We start from the raw sequence: 19,156 nt of genomic DNA, 5'->3' as shown, positions 1-19,156 counted from the left end.
GCAGTTCAAATCCCACCAGGCTCCAGGTTGACTCAGTCTCCCATCCTTCCGAGGTGGATAAAACGAGGACCCAGATTGTTAGAGGCAATAGGCTGACTCTATAAACCACTTAGAGAGGGCCGTAAAGCACTGTGAAGCGGTATACAAGTCTAACTGCTATTGCTATTAATCAGGCCATCAGTCAAGGTAACCCAGTCGCCCTACGATCAAACAAATGCCATCCATGCCTATTGGGTGGCTTTGAGTCATGGCCTTCTCCCAGGAAGCCCAGGAGCCTTGGCATCATCCGACCACAGAAGACAAAGGCCATATTGAGATCTAGGCTCAGAGCGTCCCAGCGGACAGCTGAGCCAGCAACACCCAAAGAGCGGGTGCTTACTCATATCCGTGCAATTCAGTTTCGTGCCCAGGGAGTTGGTAGCTGGAGAGTTTCTCCGAGAGGAGGAGGTGTGGCGTCGACTGATTTCTCAAATGAGAACCTCTAGAGCCCCCATGCAAATAAGGCAACTATTTTGAATTTGCTCTATTCCCATTAGGGCAGGAGGGCAGGTGGGCAGGCTGGGGAATTCTGGGAGCCGAAGTTCACACATCTTTCAAGTCGAGGGGTCCTTGGTGCCCTCTGAGCTTGGTGGTTTTCCTGCAGACGTTTCATTTAACCATAATGTTGCCTAACTGGGTAAGGAAACGTTGGCTAGAAAACCACCAAGCTCAGAGAGCACCAAGGAACCACAGTCTTCCTTCTCCTCCTCTCCGCAAACCCCACTGCCTTCTAGAACTGATGATATTACCTAATTGGGTAATGAAACATCTGCAAGAAAACCACCAAGCTCAGAGAGCACCAAGGACTCCACAGTCTTCGTCTTCCTCCTCCTTCTCCCCTCCACAAACCCCGTTGCCTTCTAGCACTGAAGATATTACTTCATTGGGTAATGAAAGGTCTGCAAGAAAACCACCAAGCTCAGAGATTACCAAGAACCCCACAGTCTTTGTCTTCTTCCTCCTCTCCGCAAACCCCACTGCCTTCTAGCACTGAAGATATTACCTCACTGGCTAATGAAACGTCTGCAAGAAAACCACCAAGCTCAGAGAGCACCAAGAATCCATAGTCTTCCTCTTCCTCCTCCACCTCTCCGCAAACCCCACTCCTTTCACTGATGATATTACCTCTTTGGGTAATGAAACGTCTGCAAGAAAGCCAAGCTCCCCTCATTTCAACCCCGAGCAACAAAATATCCTCCTTTACTGACATCTCAAAGTTGCCCGTCTTGAAAAACACATTATTTTTTCCCCTCCGCGTGTGGGACGCAGGATGAAATGCAGGCTTATCTGCTCTCTTTGTAAGCACTACTATTCCCCCTCCCTCCCTCCCTCCTATCTGTTTATGCTCCAAGCATCTACTCTGCTCCATTGTGAAAGCCAGGGTGGGCCTTTCCGTCACTTCAGCCAATGGGGCCTGTTTGGGCTAAGTCACCTAGTCACCTGCTCTGACTAGGTGGCTCAGTGGCTAAGACACTGAGCTTGTCGATGAGGAAGGTTGGCAGTTTGGCAGTTCGAATCCCTGCAAGGGGTTGGACTAGATGACCTCCAAGGTACCTTCCAACTCTTGTTACTGTTTACCCTGGAGTCAGAAATACACCACCTCCAACACGGTGCCCTTGAAAAGTGCTAGTTTTTTCCCTCTTGATAATCTCGCAGGGACGTGACTCAGGTGTTAACGGGAACCGGTCCAAAACACCTACTTACACAAGGCTCACCTGTGTCAGAAACCACATCATTACCATATGACTTTGGTGAGGGAGCAAGTGGAGGAAGTACAGAGGCATCCCAATAAAACAGACAAAGGAGGGGGCAGAATTTGAGCCGATCCTTGTTTCTTTTTGCACAATCCTCGTGCATTTTCCAAACCAGAACCCAGCCTGCTCCTTTTGGTGTTACACCGTGTTTCCCTGAAAATAAGACAGGGTCTTATTTTCTTTTGATGCCCCCACCCCTGGAAATAAGCGCTCAAAAGCCCAATTGGGCTTATTATCTGGGGAGGTCTTATTTTCAGGGAAACAGGGAACTTCCATGGGACAGTCCAGAAATATACCCACAGGGGCAGTGGTGGGATTCAAATAATTTAACGACCGGTTCTCTGCCCTAATGACCAGCTGGGTAGGCGTGGCTTGGTAGTCATGTGACTGGGTGGGTGTGGCCAACTCAGCATCACTCACTTCGGTGGGCGCTTCGCCTTAGCTGTTACAGTGCAATAAGGGTTAACTGGAGAGGCAGTTTCTGTAATCAGGACACTAAAGATGAGGCTAGAAACAACACCAGAATGTTTCCTTCCTGCCTTCCTTACAGGATTAGCCCTTTAAAGTGGAAAGAAACAAAATGAGATTTCTTCCAACAACCGGTTCTCCGAAGTGCTTAGAAAGTTAACAACCGGTTCTCCCGGATAGGTGCGAACCGGCTGAATCCCACCACTGAACAGGGGCCAGCTGCCTCTGCACTCTTCACAACTGTGCCTGAATAAAAGCAGCGACAGGAACAGGAATAATTTCTGTTTACAAAGAAAAGGGGGGGGGGAGGGTGTTTTGTCCAGCCTGATTTGTTGTGTGGCCCAAGACAAATCAATCCTGGCCACGAGTAAACAAGAGGAGGACTGTTTACAAGCCAACGCTGGAAAAAGGAAGGCCAGGACCCGCCTTGGAGGGTTTGGGAGAATTTACAACCCAGCCACATGAATGCACAAGGTGGCTTACGAGGAATTTAGCCGTCCTTCGTCAACATCCACCAGACAAAATAGAGAGTCCAGAAACAGGGTCGTGTTCGGCTTAAAAACCATGTTTTATAGCCCCAGAAGCATGACACGGATTGCTGCTGATCTGCCACAGAGACAGACGCCAATGGAGGCAAAGTAGGCCAGCCCCCTCCCAGCCCTCCCCCGCCTCTCTCTCTCTCTCTCTGCCCTTCTGATGAGCCACATGACACCTTACAATAGGGACTTAGAGGAGGGCAGAAGCCCACCTATCCTCTTCCGAATGAGAGATCTACTTTGGGAGGTCAAGCAGGTAAGACATGGAAGAAGAAATAAAAATGATTTCTGTAAACATAAATGGACTAAATTCGAGCATAAAAAGGAAAAGGACATTCCATCAATTAGAGAAATTGAAATTAGATATAATATGTCTGCAGCAAGAAGTGCATATCAAAAAGAAAATGTCCTTTTCATTTTCGAAAACAAGCTACCCCTGGCCCGACTTCGAAGGGTCAATTATATATATATTTTAAGGGACCCACATCCACACCTGTGAAATCAAGAACGCCTCCTCTGGATGGTTTTTACTTCTAGCTATTGTCATTTGGGAATGCTTGGCCCCCCCACCCCACCCCGGCCGCACAACACCCAAGCAATTTTCCAACCAAGTTGACTGCCCTCCTCCTCATTTATGTTCTGATTTTGCAGAAGAGTTTTTAATTTTTTGTCTTTTCTTCCATTAGGGGGGGATCTCAAGGCCGTTCCCTGCACGAACTGGGCCCAAAGTGGGCCATGTTGGTGCAGGATGCTGGGAATTGTAGTCCGAAGACACAGGTTGGGGAAAGCAGCTGTCAACCATTACCCACAACCCACCCAACAAACAAACACACAGAGAAAGAGCCATTCTTCCTTTTCTCTCTATTTTTTTTAACTGCTTTAGTTCCTCTGAAAAATCACCGTGAAATTAAAAGAAAAAACTTGTTTCCTTCCACTGAGCAATTAAAAAAACAACAACAACGATGACAACAAAACGCAAATTCCAAGCAGCCTTTGGATACTCTCAATTGCCAAAAGGGAAGCCACAACAGCTGTATGCATTGTTGCTTTAATTAAAATAAAAGGGCTTGTTTTCCTCCGCTCCTCCCCCCCTTTCTCTCCAGAACGCTCCCTAGTCAAAGGAAGAGCCCCCAACCCCAGAAGAACCCACGAAGGGGTTCCCCCCCCCCAAGCATCTGAGCAACCAATGTGCTAGTCTGGAGTCAAATCACACACACCACACACCCATCCTCCCCCACCAAAGGGCAGTCCTCTTAAACTCGGAAGAAAGCACACAAAGGAAGTGGCGAAGAGGGAGGGATGACGTCAGCTTCAATTCATAAATGCTAAACCACAGAACCAGGCAAATTGTGAACGGCAACGGGCGGCCTCCCTCCCTGGGAACCTGGCTTGCACTGCTTCCACACAACGCTTCAGCTGAAGCGTCAACTTTCCTTAGCCAACGGGGAAGAAGGGAGGCAGGGAGAGAAAGAAAGAAAGAGAGAAGCCAGCAATGGTCATAATCCTTGTCAAATCCATCCCAATAACTGAAGGGAAAGCAGGGAGGCCACCCTCTCTCCCTCCCCAGCCAACCCGCTCCTAAATAGGGGTTGCAAAGGGGATGGGGTAAGCCCCCCCCCAAGAATTCAGGGCTACAAGGGTGCAGAGTGATCCCCCCCCCCAAAGGGCAGGTGGGAAGAAAAGGGGGAGGGTTTGACGTTTGGAGGGAAGGGCTGCGCAGGATTTCCTGTGATTTTATAGCAAGCCCTTGGATAAAGTCTGGGGGAAAAAGACACACACACACACACACACACACACACAGAGTTGGTCGAAGGTTATGAGCCAATTACCCACAATACCTTCCCTTTGCCACGCCCCCCCCAGGGACTTTAAAACCCGCTTAACTTCCTCTCCCAACATGCACAACTGGGATATACATATATATTATTATTATATACTTTATAATATGAAACTCAGCCAACTGAACATTCAAAAATGCATTCCAAATACCAGTGACTGGTGCTAATGGTTGATAGGGTGGCATGGTACATATTCAAAAGTTTGCGTGTTTTCCGGTCCAGGTTTTCCAGTTCAGCCAGAGTCCAGTTGATGATTCCAGCTGAGTATCACTGGAACTGCCCATGTATTAATGGCTTCAATTATGTTTCCAGCATTCAGCTTTGATTTTAACATTTTGGGGACCCTCCTGATGTATTCCTTTTGCCTTGACTCTTTGACTTTTCCATTCAAGATGTTATCTGCTTCCAATATGCCTAGGTACTTGTAACCACCATCCTTTGCTAATGCCTTCACTCTATTTCCATTTCCCAGTTCTATTCCTTCTGTTTTTTCCATTTTTCCTCGCCGCATAGATAATATAGCACATTTTTCAAGCCCAAAATTTAATTTGTATGTCACTGCTGAACAGTTGAACTGTGTTGAGTATTGATTTAAGTTCAGTGGGGATTTTCACACACATTTTTAAGTCATCCATGTATAGTAGATGGTTTATCTTGCCATGTTGACTTGAGATTTGGTATCCCAGTTTTGTGTTTCGTAGGATTATTGTCAGTGGAATTAATGCAATGTTGAACAGTAGTGGTGAAAGTGAATCCCCTTGGAAGATTCCTCGTCTGATGTTCTCCAATGTTCTCCCCATTTGTTGTTAGAACTGTTTTCCATTTTTGCATATTTGCTTTCAAAAATGTACAGATATTTTTGCTGATTCCAAAGTTTTCCAGACAGGTGTTAATCCAGCTGTGGGGTAATGAGTCAAATGCCTTCTTGTAATCAATCCACACCATATTTAAAATTGTTTTTCTTCATTTTGCATTTTTAGTACCATTTTGTCTATGAGCAGCTGATCTTTTGTTCCTCTTGATTTTTTATAATTTCCTTTTTGTTCTACTGGATACAAACTGTTTTCCATCAGATGGTTGAATACTGAATTTGCCAGTATCCTTGTAAAAAGTTTGAACGTTATTGGCAGACAAGTAATTGGGCAATAGTTGATTGGTTCTGTGCCTTTTTCTGGATCTTTCATTATCAAGTATGTTCGGGCAGCTGTTAACCATTCTTCGCTTGTTGCATTTTGAAGCATTTGATCAAATTGAGTGGCCCTGCGATGATGGAGGCTTGTCAGGTGTTTTAGCCAGTATCCATGCAGTTCATCCAGACCAGGTGCACTCCAGTTCTTGACCTTCTTTGCTTGTTTTGCCACCATACCAGTTTTTATTACAATATTTTCCATCTTGTTTTGTATTGTTTGTTGTTGAATATCTTTGATCCAAGGAGGCAGTGTTGTTGTGTTCCACTGGGTTTAACCACAGTTCTTTCCAAAAGTTCAAAGTTTTTTCTTTACATGGGTAAATATTAGTTTGGATTCGATACTGGTAGGTAGAAGAGGTGTTGGTTTCTTCTGAACTGGACATTTTCACGATATTGTTTTATTTGTCCTTCGTATCTTTCAATTTTCCTTGCTGTTGCTATTGCACGTTGTTTTAGTTCTTCCATAATTTCCGTTATCGTTTTTTCCTCCAGGTTATATTTTTTGTGTAAACTATTTTTCAGCTTTTTGTTCTTTAGTTTTCCTTCTTTTAAGAACTTCAGATTGCTGATATCCGCTCTTAAGTTTTTTAATTTTATTTTCAAGTCGAATTGTTGTTGTTGTTATTATTATTGTTGTTGTTATTATTATTGCTGTTATTATTATTATTATTATTATTATTATTATTATTATTATTATTATTATTATTATTATTAGTGCTGCTTCCCACACCAAGGAATTTTAACTTGGGAAACCCTGAGGAGAGCTCCAGAATTAATTCGACAGTAGAACACTTTTTTTTTTGCAAATTCCCCTCTCAAGTTGCTTCACAAGTGTTTGCAAAAGTTGGGGCATGTGTTTGGGAGGAAGCCAACCTGAGGTTCCCCCCCCCCACTCCCAAAACATGGAGGGGGGGGGGGAGATCCCAAGAGCTTCAAACAAAATCCCAACTGCAAAAGAAAAACTGGCCAGCCAGTTTCTGTCTCAGGAAACCAGAGAAGGACCAAGCAAATGTTACAAAAGGGCCTTTTAGAGACAGCAGCACACAAATTAAACCACAAGCGCAAGAGCACGTGCGCACACATACACAGAGAGAGAGAGAGAGAGAGAGAGAGAGAGACAAAGAGAGAGAGGGAGAAAGAAAGAAAGAAAGAAAGGAGAGAGAAAGAAAGAGAGAGAGAAAGAAAGAGAGAGAGAAAGAGAGAGAAAGAAAGAAGGGAAAGAAAGACAGAGAGAAAGAGAAAGGAGAGACAGAAAGAGAAAGCAAGGAGACAGAGAGAGAGAGAAAGAGAGGGAGAAAGAAAGGAGAGAAAGAGAAAGAGAGAGAAAGGAGAGACAGAAAGAGAAAGCAAGGAGATGGAGAGAGAAAGGAGAAAGAAAGAAAGGAGAGAGAGAGAGAGGGGGGGGGGAGAGAGAATGTTAGGAGTTTCTGCTTCCCTTCTGCCAGAGGCAGGAAGAAGAGGAAATGACCCTCTAAACCCAACATAAATTGTACACTGATCGTTCCTATCATGTCTTCATTATTTTTCTAAATGTGTGTTGGGGGGGGGGGTGTTGTTAAGCCCCATTTTAAAAGTTGTGGCTATTGGGGGGGAGCAGGGAGAGGAGAGATGTCCGGTGGTCTTGAAGGATTTGGAAGGCGGCCTTTGGGGGGGGGGGGCACCACCTTTTTGCCGGGAGGCGGAGAAAGGGGCAGCTTTGGGATGGGGGGGGGAGCAACTGCTGGGATTTAAAGAAAGGAAAGGGGGCAAACCAAGCTCTTGCAAGGGATGGGGGGGTGTAGAAAAAATCCGGACGGCCTCTGGGTGTCTGTGTGTGTGTGTGCGCGCATCCCAAAAGACCGGCCCTCCAACCTGGGGAGGGGGCGGGAGAGGGGGGGGGTCCGATTGCAGCCCTCCCCTCCCCAACCAAGCCGGAACTTTTGAGGCTGTCAAACACCCCACCGTCCCCCCCTCCCCATAAACACGTGCGGCGGCGCCTCTAGGTAAACAGCCCGGCCTTCAACCCGGCGACCCCCCCCCCCAAATCCCCCAGGTAGGAAATCCTGGAAGGGAAATCCCCCCTCCCCCAATTAAAAAAAAAAACAACTCACCACCCCCGCCCTCCGATCTCGTTCACTCAACTCACCCCGCCAGCCTGGGGGACCTTTTTCCCGCTTGGGCGCAGCCGAGGAGGAAAGGGGGGTGGGTGGGCGGCGATGGCTGCAGCTGGCGCCCGCCTGACCCCGCCGGAGGGAGCCTGGGGCGGGCGGGCCGGCTCCTTGCGCTCAGCCCCGCGCGCTGCCCGCCGAGGGCGGAGAAAGAGGGCGAGCCAGCCGCCGCCGCTGCCGCCGCCGCGCCAGAGAGGCAGCCGGCGAACAAAAGGAGGCCCCCGCTCCACTGCAGCGCCGCGGCTGGGCCAGGCGAGAGGAGGGCGGCCGGGAGGACGAGGCGGAGGAGCGGCCGGGCATCGCCGGCGCCGGAGGGCGAGCCACGCGGTGCGCGGGTGGAGGAGGAGGAGGAGGAAGAAGAAGAAGAGGCAGGCTGGGCTCCGATGCTGCCGAGGCTGCTTTCTCCGTTGCCCGCCGCCGCCGCGACCCGGCCGCCTAAGACAACACGCGGAGCGCGCGAAAACCCGGAGCCCGGGACGCTTCGGCTCCTCCTGGAGGGTTTTTTTTTCTTTTGCCCGGGCTGCTGCGATGCCCAGTCGGTGGCTGCGCCCGCGGGCGCCTCTCTTGGAGTGGGATGCAGAGGGGTGGGTGGGGGAAGAGGCAGATGAAAGGGAGGGAGGGAGGGAGAAATAGAAGAGAGCTGGAAGGGACCTTGGAGGTCGTCTAGTCCAGCCAAGGAGGGAATGCATTACTATTACTATTGGTCTTCTCATGGTTCCTCTCAACCATTTCCTTCCACTTATGATTGCAATTTTGTGGCTTGTATCCTTCCGATTTATATTGATATTGATTCTTTCCTGATTGCTTATTTGTACGATGTGACTATCATTAAGTGTTGCACCTTATGATTCCTGATGAATGTATCTTGTCTTTTTATGTACACTGAGAGCATCTGCACCAAAGACAAATTCCTTGTGTGTCCAATCACACTTGGCCAATAAAGAAATCTATTCTATTCTTTCCTTATTCTATTCTATATTCTATTCTGTCTATCTTCTATTCTATGCTATGCTATTTTATGCTACACTCTGTTCTGTTCTCTTCTGTTCAATTTCTATTCTATTCTGCAGAATAGAATGGGGGGGAGGGGAAATAACCCCAAGCCAGGGAATTCTGTGCCCCTTTGTGTGGTGTATAGAATTATAGAATAATAAGTGTTGGAAGGGACCTTGGAGGTCTTCTAGTCCAACCTCCTGCTTAGGCAGAAAACCATACATCAATCCCGCCTCGATTCCCTTATTAAGTAGAGTTAGGACCATTTTTTTTCCAGTGCTGAGAGATTCAGAAGCTGGGCTCCCCACAAAGTCCCCATAATTCTCCCTTAAGGCTACACCCTGAATGCCAGCCGACCTGAGTAAGCCACCTCACTATTTGCATCCTTGCACACCTAAGACCTGGATTAGTGTCCGTCCATCCCGTTCCCCCCCCAGCCACCCGTAACAGGAGAGCAAGGAAAAAGGAAGAAAAAAAAGAAACCCTCTATTAGTGGTGGATGAATGAAACAGGCTTCACTCTCTCCAACACCAATCTTGGGATTCATATTTACTGCTTTTTCGTGTTTAGTGTTTTTCGTGCCTTCAGAGATATTTTTTTTAAGTGCACCAGCGTGCCTACCGTCCCTGTCTTACTGTCTACATTTATCTGTATTTACTTCCTTTGTTCATGTTTATATTCCTACCTAGACTTGTTATCTTGTATGTGTTTGACAAACAAACAAATAAAGTCCAACTTAATCTGTCTGAAATTCGCCAACAAGCAGCTAAGCTACCAACTCTCTATGCCGAAGGAGCATTTTAAAGTTTTCTCATCCAAGGGGAAGCGAAGGCAGCACTGGAAACCAGCTTCACAATTAAGAGGTTGGGGGGGGGAGACAGAAATTGTGACACCCCCCCACTCCCCCCCACAAAATCCTGGCGTCAGAAGGGCACCTTCCTTTTAAAAAAACCCACCACCTGCCATTCAGCAAAGGCTAGCAACGCAAAACACATTATTTCCTCAACACTATCCCAAAGTTTACACAACGGAGTAACTAAAACAAAAAGCAAAAACAGGAAAAAAAAAACCTTGAAGAATGCAAAAAACCTCTGCAGCCCCATTAACCAATGGCTTCTCTTCCAAGGCGGTAAAAGGAGAATGAAATACAGACTTCCAAGTCAATCTTAAAATACTGGCAACTGCAGTTTTGAGGTCAACCTTTTTGGAAAGGAGAGAGGGAAGGGGGGAGGAAGAGAGGGGGGGAGTGTGTGTGTGTGAGAGAGAGGGAGAAAGTGTTTGAGAGAAAGATAAAGTGAAAGGGGGAGGGAGAGTGTGTGAAAGAGAAAAGAGGGAGTGTGTGTGAGAGGGGGGAGTGAGTGTATGTGTGTGAGAGAGAAAGTGAAAGGGGGAGAGAGATAGAGAAAGTGAGAGGGAAGGGAGTATGTGTGTGAGAGAGAAAGAAAGTGAAAGAGAGGGGGAAAGAGAGAAAGAGAGGGGAAGGGAGGGAGTGTATGTGAGAGGGGGGGGCAGAGGGAAAGAAAGAGAGAGGCCCAAAGGTACCCAGCCACCAGGCAGGGCTACAAATCATGATCTCCTTTAAATGTAACATCAAACTGACTCCCTTACCCCAAGAAACAGACCACACATCTCCTTCGGTTTAACCCCACTGCAGAAGTGAAAGGGAGGCGAGCCAAACAGCTAAAATCAAGGAAGAATGGCGGAAATCACCGCCAAGGTCACAGCGAGACGTGGCAGCCTGCATGGGGTGGCAGGAACAATGGGGCCTGGAAGGCCTAGAAAGCTGGCCCTTCCATGCTGGGTGAAAGTGGGCATCATCTTGGCCAAAATTGTTTTTGGCGGCCGGAGCACCCAGAATAAGATTTAGAAAACAGATGAAGTGACCTGTGGTTTTATATCACCAGAATCCCAGTTCATCTGGCAAACGTCTGTGAGAATTTCACACACACACACACACACACACACTGCTTTTAGGGAAGATTAAAGAAAACTGAAGATCCTTCTTTCTGAAGGACCCACAGAGAATTTATTTTTGAAACTCAAGAGGAACTTTTTCCCTGTCTTCAAGGAGGCTCCAAATGGAGATTATTCCACTTTCTTGGATTGAGAGGTGTGGTGGGCAATAAGAGGCGTGTGTGAATGTAGACAACCTGGGTTACTTTGGTCCTTTTGTTTAAAGCAAGGGGTCTCCAACCTTGTGGACTTCAATTCCCAGAATTCCTCAGGCGGCAAAGCTTTAAAGGGACTGTGAGAGTAGCCCCAACAAGGCAAAACAGGAAGGAAACTAACCAGGATAAGCACCTAGTCGTTTTATCAGGGTTGTTAAAGAAAACACGAAAGTGTTGTGTTGTTAAAGTTGTTAAAGAAAACACAAAGCTTTAAAAGAGACACAAAGTTCGTAAGCCACGCATAAAGACTCGGCCCTTCTCATGTGGCCTTAAGATTGGGAAAGGGTGGAGGAGGGGGGGGGATTTATTTATTTATTGAAAACTTGAATGACAGCGGGGAAATTACCCGTTTGTTTATGCAAATGAACACTAAGATCTTTCCCAATGGGCCACAAGATGAGAACCATGGAAGCGCAAGGGGAGAAACGCAGCGTGGCCCCTCGGCCTGTCCTGTGTTCAGATTGTCCTTTGTCTCCTGCGATGCTCAGAAGGGGGGGGGGTGTCCTTGGGGCTTCTCTCAGCTGGGTTGTTTCCTTGCTGGCGTTTCGTGAACCAAACTAGGCAACGTCATCAGTCCTAGTGTTCGGAAGCTGCAAAACTGGGCCACAGAACCAGGAAGCTGACGATGCCCTTAAGGATTTTGCAAACAAAAAAAACAAAAAAAAACCCACCCCCACCAACTGCCATATTGCTCATTAAAGTCCCCGGGTCCTTTGGATAAGTGCCCTCAGCAAGTTAAGAGGCTTGCTGGCTGGGGTATTCTGGGAATTGAAGTCTACGCATCTTAAAATGGCTGTTGGGAAGCACTGCTCTTGATCCAACCCAACCCTTAAGGGACAAATCTTATCTCCCCTTCTCCAGTAGTGGGATCCACATGAGTTTACCACCAGTTCGCAAATATGAGAGTGCGCCTTCCGCGCATGGGCTTTGATCTCGTGCATGTGTGCGGCGTAGGGATGTTCTGGAGCTGTGGCGGCCACCCCACAGGTCGCCACTACAGCTGAATACCACCTCTGCCCTTCTCTCCATCTGGCATTAAGGAGGGACATGCATATCTCTCCTTGCAAACCACCACAATGGCTTATTTGGAGCAGGTGGGTTTTGAAAAGCTACTACGGGTCCCCTAGAGAGATCCCAAAGCTCCACATTTCGGGAGGGAGCCAGCCCACCCAAACTCTCTGCACGCCCTGCTCCGCCAGCCGCGGCTGTGCAAAGGCCAGAGTCCCGATCCCAGGCAGCCGGAAATCCAGCCCGCCTTTTGGCACAGCCTCCATTTATCAAAACAACCCTGTCATGTCAGTACCATTAACAGATAATGAAAGGAAGACCGAGAGGGATGGAGTTACAAGCAAAGCACTCAGCCTGGTACAGGCCTGAGCACGCCCGCCCGCCAAGCGCGCTGACATCCGACTTGATTATAAGCATTATAATTAAATGGAATACCTAGTTTAAGTAACATTAAGGTTGTGACACAAGCCAACAAAAGCTGGGGAAATTCCAAGTTAAGGCTTTGACACGTTGTCATTAACTCTCCCGCGATCCGGCGCGCGGGGAAGGGAGCCGAGCGATTTGAAGCAATAATAGAGCATTCCGTACAAGCACACCGGTCTGAAGAACGTCTAAAAAGAGGCAAATGAATCTGGCATGGGGCCTCCCCACCCTCGCCCCTTGCCCCGTTTCCAACCCGGTCCTGCTGGGAAGATAAACCAGCTTCTCTTTGGCTTGCAGTGGGGACAGGCTGGCTGTGGCCCGAAGGCCACGATGAGTTCCCACCTGCAGGCCCAAAGGTCTCCTTCACAGCGCCACTGTGAGGGGCAAGCCTGGAAGCAGAGCAAGCTGTGTGTTTGACACTTGCAACCTTCCCCCGTGTGGTGGAAAATGGTGCAAGTGAAAGCTTGTTAACCTTCTCTCTACTTGCATTTTACTCCATTCAAAGTCAATTCCCTTTCTCCTCACCAGCAAGCTATTGGAAGCAGCCTTATAGTCTTATCACAAGTCCCTCTCATATAAGACCCTTCCCTCCCTCCCTCCCTCCCTTCCTAAGTAACCCAAGGTGGCAAATGTATGTAACTCCATATTCTACTATTTTCCCCAGAACGAGGTCCCTTGGAGGTGGGATTGGGGTTTGGGGGACACCGACCCAAAATCATCCAGCTGGCTTTCATGTCTAAAGGGGAACTAGAACTCACCGTCTCCTGGTTTCCAGGCCAACACCCTAACCACTACACCAGACTGGCTCTATGTAGACCCAAAGAAAACCCATCTACTCAAATGGAAGCTGTTCCTTGTGGAGGGCAGATGTTCTCAAAAACTCCTGGCCTAGAAGTGTCCCCCCCCCCCCCGTCTCTCTCAGCCAGATGCTGTTCACCGATTCCCAGCCCAAAGTGTTTGGCAACCTCAAACGCCTCCTTTTTGTTCCTAGCATTATCCGGGCCTTTTTCCCTCCGGACTTCTACAAGCTCTTTCTCCTGCCAGCTTAGGCTCAGCCTTGGCCTAATATTTCCCTCTGGTGCATATGTATATTGTAGAAGTGTATGAGTGTATGTGCATATAAATATAGATATATAGAAATCTCCCCTCTCCCTATTTCTATCCCCCCTCTTTCTCTCCCTGTCTCCCCTTTTCCCTCTCCCTCCGTCTCTCTCTCCCTCTCCCTCATTCTCCCCTCTCTCCCCCTCTACCTATTTCTATCTCCCCTCTTTCTCTCCCTCTCTCCTTTTCCCGCTCCCTCCCTCTCTCTCCCTCTCCCTTTCCCTCATTCTCCCTCTCTCTCCCTATTTCTATCAGCACTTTCTCTCCCTCTCTCCCCTTTTCCCTCTCCCTCAGTCTCTCTCCCTTTCCCTCATTCTCCCTCTCTCTCCCTATTTCTATCCCTTCTCTCCACCTCTCCCTCCGTCTCTCTTCCCCTCTCCCTCATTCTCCCCCTCTCTATCCCTCTCCCTATTTCTATCCCTTCTATCCCTCCCTCTCTCTCCCCCTCCCTCTTCTCATCTCCTTGTCTCCCCTCTCTCCCCCTCATTCTCCCCCCTCTCTCTCTCCCTCCCCCCTCCCCCCTCCCTCTCTCTCTCCCGCTCCCTCTCTCTCAAGCTGGATGAAAGGCCAGTCCTGCTAAGCAGCCAAGAGCCGATCAAGACTGGTGACAAGAGGCTGTTTTCTATCTAGGTAGTTCTCAAAGAACACAGGAGTCATTTATACCCTCTTGGGAGCGGTTTCCAAACACCTGAAGAACACTCAATGGCGCTGTGCCACAAGATCTGTTGAGCAACAAGCCATTCTCAGAATTCCTTCCGAGAGAATTAGCTCGTCTTATCGAGGTGCCCGTAATATGCTTTATCTCCTAGGCAAACTCTGGAGCCGCTTAAAGGCTCCCCGATCAGCGGAGTAATTGTACGAGCCCTCTTTCTGCCTTATCAAGAGAGATCGCATTAGAAACGCAGTTATTAAAATTTACTAAGCACTGGAAGCCAAACAACTCACAGGATTCCAGTCCTGGAAAAATGGAAAAGGGGGAGGGAGGGAGAAATGAACAGCAGAACCAGCTTTCGGGTCAAAACTAACACGCTTTGCTCTTGGCGGACCCGACTGGCACCAACTGGAAAGTTTTCTAAGGCCGTTTAAGGAGGGACAATGGGTATTGTGGACAGACAGCCGTGCTGCTCTTTCGCAGGGCTGGGAACCCGACCGAGCAAACCTGTTTAATAACTCAGATCGGCTTTAGGGTGTGCGTAGGTTAATCTGGTTCTACTTCGGGATGGCAAGCGTCTCACGGGGGAAAGTTCTCGCAGCGATTCCACTTGAGATCCCTGAAGGAGGGGGCGTGGGTAGGAAATGTTGAACATTTAAAAAAAACAGCTTTGGGATAAGCTCACGTCAACTTTACGCGATTCTCTTTTCTCTCAAACCGACCTCGGATTCATAAAACAATCGGCCTCGACAAAATACAGCATCAGATCCTACCTCGAACTCCTGGACTCTGTCTCCCACCCCCAAGCCAATCAGCTTTTACACAGGGGCAAAGGGAGGCAAGATCATGCAGGATCATTATATAATTTTGGGGTCCCTTGCTTGGAGGCCAGTGTTGACACATTCTGCCTAGGATTTGGCCTTTAAGCCCAACAGATTGGTTGAAAGAGGTTCAAGATAACAGTTCCTGGTTTGATTAGATCACGCCTAGCTGCGCACATTCCCAGAGGTTTCTTTTTTTAATAGAAAGCCACAACCCAGAGACGAGATGGCCCGAACCGTTTGCATCTTCCCAGGGACCCAATATTTATTTATTCAAACTGAGGGAAAGCGTGAGGCCTCTTCTTCCTGTTCAACCGTCACCTCACATTTTCTCTTCGGACCTCGCGAACTTTCCCAGCAGGGGTCTATTTCCGCCTCTTGCTTGCTGCCAATTTGCTTTTTTCGGCAAAAGAAGAACCTAAGCCATGATGGCGAATCTTTTCGGCACCGAGTGCCCAAACCGGAACACCTGTGTATGCATGTGCAAGTGTGTGTGTGCGCGCACTGGAGTGCCAGAAACACAAAAACCAGCTGGCCAGCACACGCATGGGCCATTTTCAGGCTGTTTTTTGAGGAGTCTTTTGGGCTGTTTTCAGGTTGTTGGGTTTTTTTTGGGCTGTTTGCAGGCCATTTTCAGGCTGTTTTGGGGTCGTTTTTTAAATGGCTGAAAAACGGCCTGAAAAACAGCCTGAAAACACTCCAAAAAATGGCCTAAAAACAGCCCAAAACCCGGCCGGTTTCAGGTCGTTTTGCGGTGCTTTAGCATCCGTGAAGTCCAGCTGGCCAGCGCACGACACGAATGACATGTGCATCGGAAACCAGAAGAGCAGCTGTTGATGGCGCATGTGCCCACAGTGGCAGGCGTGCCATAGGTTCGCCCTCACGGACTTAAAGCTGTGCCCTTCTGGATCAGACCCCCTACCCATCCATTTGTCCTCACAGTGGTCCACGAATTACACAAGGAACCCGATGGGCAGAGAGCCTTTTGGGCCAGTCCCACTAGCATCAAGGCTAATAGCCACCGATACTCCTGGCTTGGTAAGCTCAGCGGGATAGAAGATTGAGTCCTTCTGATTCTCTTCTCTTTTAATAGTCTAACAGCAGCTGTCAGCGCTCACTCCGCACCCCAGAAAGCCAACAGTTTAAGAGTGCTGCATGAGAAGGATTCCTTGAGGCACAGAGCCTCATAATTTAATGTACACTTATTTAAGAATCTTCAGGCCAAGGAATCAGTGGAATAGCTTGCCTCCAGAAGTTGTGAAAGCTCCATCACTGGAGGTTTTTAAGAAGAGGTTGGACAACCCTTTGCCTGAAGTGGTGTAGCGTTTCCTGTCTAGGCAGGGAGTTGGACTAGAGGACCTCCAAGGTCCCTTCCAACTCTGTTGTTTTATATCAGAGGTGTCAAATTCCATTTCATTGGGTGAAAACAAGTTCCATTTCCGGTTACAATGGCCTCCCGCAGCCCCCTGCCAGCAAAAACGGAGCTCGGGAGGGCTGTTTTCACTGTCACAGGCACCGCACACTAGTCCTTCGCTGTTTCCAGGGCAACCCCCAGGCCAGATCTAAGCACCCCCAACAGGCTGGATCTACTTCAGTTTGACACCCCTTTTCTATATTCTTCTCCTTCTCCTCCTTTCCAATTGTGACTGCAGGGCCAACACTTCAACACTATCTGAGAAGTATTAAGTGGAAAGCAAGTCTCCTCAGCCAGATGTTTAAAAGTCCAAGCATTAGCAACCTTAGGGGATAGTATTAGAGGGGCTGCCACAAAGAGAAGGGGGTCAATTTATTTTCCACCGCACCAGAGGGCAGGAGAAGAAATAGTGGGTGGAAACTCATCAAGGAGAGAATCAGCCTGGAATTGAGGAGAAACTTCCTAACAGGGAATTAACCAGTGGAAGAGCTTGCCTCCAGAAGTTGTGGGTGCTTCATCACTGGAGGTTTTTAAGAAGAGACTGGACAGCCACTGGTCTGAAATGGTATAGTCTCCTGCTTTGGCAGGGGGCTGGACTAGAAGGCCTCCAAGGTACCTCCCAGCTCTATTTCTGATTGATTTAACTGGTGAACGTATGTAAGATCAGATTTTAACAAAAGCAAGAGTTAGATATGAGCTGCTGTAAACATCCCCTTATTGACACACAAGGTTTTATTGGCCACAAAGTAGCAGAGTTGTCCATAGCTGTTGTGAATGTGTACAAACAACTGACCACTACCTCACAATTGACATCCTCATGCTGGTCCTAGGTAGGAACGAAATATCAACCACCGTTAATTCCAATAATTTTTTCTAATATGTAATTGACTCAACGTTTGGGGTGAAAGAAATCCGTAGTACGTTTTATAGCCACATTTTTTAAATTGAACTTGTGTTTTGAGCATTTACTTCCACTTTTTAGAGGTCCCCCCCCCTTTTTTTTTCCTTAAACCATTTCAGCCACAGAACTACAGTTTTGATACTGTTGTGTTAATCTATGCGAAGGCTTCCTGGCTGCATTTTGTTTGCACGAACTTGTTTTACCTGGCCGCAGACCAAAATAAATATTATCTACCTGACACAAATGCATGGGAGCCTTTAAAACAAAAACCAAATCACAGGAATATTTAGATAGATGGGCTGTTCTGATTGTTTACATAATTCTTCTTAATCCTGGCCAATCAAGCAAGGATGACTTGCATTTAAGCTCTTCCTGGTGGCAGTAAATTAAACCAGGAAAAAAAAACAACCTCTTATCCATGATTTGTTTAGGACTGTGTCGAAACTTAGATCTCTGCCTTACACCTCTTCTTACATCACGGAAACTAACATGAAGCATAATGCTCTATGTCTCCTTTCAAGGACCCGAACACCGAGGAAGTTAACTTTATGTTAGAGAGCACAAAAGGATTGTCTTTGAAGAGCTGTGAAAGTTTAGGTTTCTTAGAATCTTGGCCTAATTTTAATGAGATCAAAGGAGGTCAGTTAAACCTTTTAAATCTACCTCTTCCTACTCCTCTAAAGAATTCACAGTATTTGAAATTGCCGTATCTTTCTCTGTGAGACAGCAACGCATCTATAAATGCAGTGGCAATATTATACTGGACTGTCTGGTACACAGAACATGGAAGGGACCTTGGAGGTCTTCCAGTCCAACCCTCTGCTCAAGCATGAGACCTGATACCATACTGGACAAACGGCTGTCCAATCTTTTCTTGAAAGTCTCCAGTGATGGAGCATCCAAAACTTCTGGGGAAAGCTTCTGGTTCCACTGGTTAATTCTTCACATTCTCTGGAAATTCTAGGAAATTAGTTCTAGGTTGGATCTCTCTTTAATGATCTTTAATTGTACGTACTTTCTTAAGCGGTAGCAAAAAGTGTTGGATTGAAATGTTTCATATACACATATAGGTAAAGGTTCCCTATGCACATATGTGCTAGTCGTTCCTGACTCTAGGGGGCGGTGCTCATCTCTGTTTCAAAGCCGAAGAGCCAACGCTGTCCGAAGATAGTCTCCATGGTCATATGGCTGGCGGGACTAAACGCCCAAAGGCACACGGAACGCTGTTCCCTTCCCACCAAAGGTGGTTCCTATTTTTCTACTTGCATTTTTTAATGTGCTTTCGAACTGCTAGGTTGGCAGAAGCTGGGACAAGTCACGGGAGCTCCCTCCGTTACGCGGCGCTGGGGATTCGAACCGCTGAACTGCCGACCTTTCTGATCGACAAGCTCAGTGCCAGCCACTGAGCCACCGCATCCCTTCATATATACATATACAGCTGGATTATTCAAATACAGTTCCCAGCTGGCTCTGTTGCCACTGTGTAATCACTTACATAGAGAAATATCAGGTAAAGAGCATCTGACAGCCACCCATCAAATTATAGCAAGATATTCCATCAATCACAGGCGTAAGCGGGTAGGGAATTTAGCTTTACATTTCCCCAATCGCGGGAGATAAAAAACAGAAAAGGTAATTTACAGAGACGTTTTTCTTTAACATGCCTTTAAGTTTTTTCGTTTTAGATCTAAAGTTAAGCTGCAA

At 47.5% G+C, this 19,156-nt stretch overlaps 1 protein-coding gene across 5 annotated transcripts in view; it reads right to left on the bottom strand.

Annotated features, from left to right (window-relative positions):
• RERE (arginine-glutamic acid dipeptide repeats) overlaps nt 1-19,156 on the bottom strand; it is a 275,789-nt gene that overhangs the window by 198,096 nt on the left and 58,537 nt on the right. The window contains exon 1 of one of the 5 annotated variants that reach the window (XM_087702076.1): nt 7,950-8,407. The exons of the other annotated variants lie outside the window; for them this stretch is intronic. The gene's annotated coding sequence lies outside the window, so the exon portion shown is untranslated. Of the gene's footprint in view, nt 1-7,949; nt 8,408-19,156 lie in introns of those variants that run through there. 5 annotated transcript variants of the gene reach the window in all.

This window comes from Thamnophis sirtalis, unplaced genomic scaffold, assembly GCF_051295495.1.
Source record: "Thamnophis sirtalis isolate CommonGarterSnake01/CBP01778 unplaced genomic scaffold, rThaSir2_p1.2 scaffold_15, whole genome shotgun sequence".
NCBI lineage: Eukaryota > Metazoa > Chordata > Lepidosauria > Squamata > Natricidae > Thamnophis > Thamnophis sirtalis.
The sequence above is the reverse complement of the archived record's forward strand: the minus strand, read 5'-3'. Positions and strand labels throughout refer to the sequence as shown.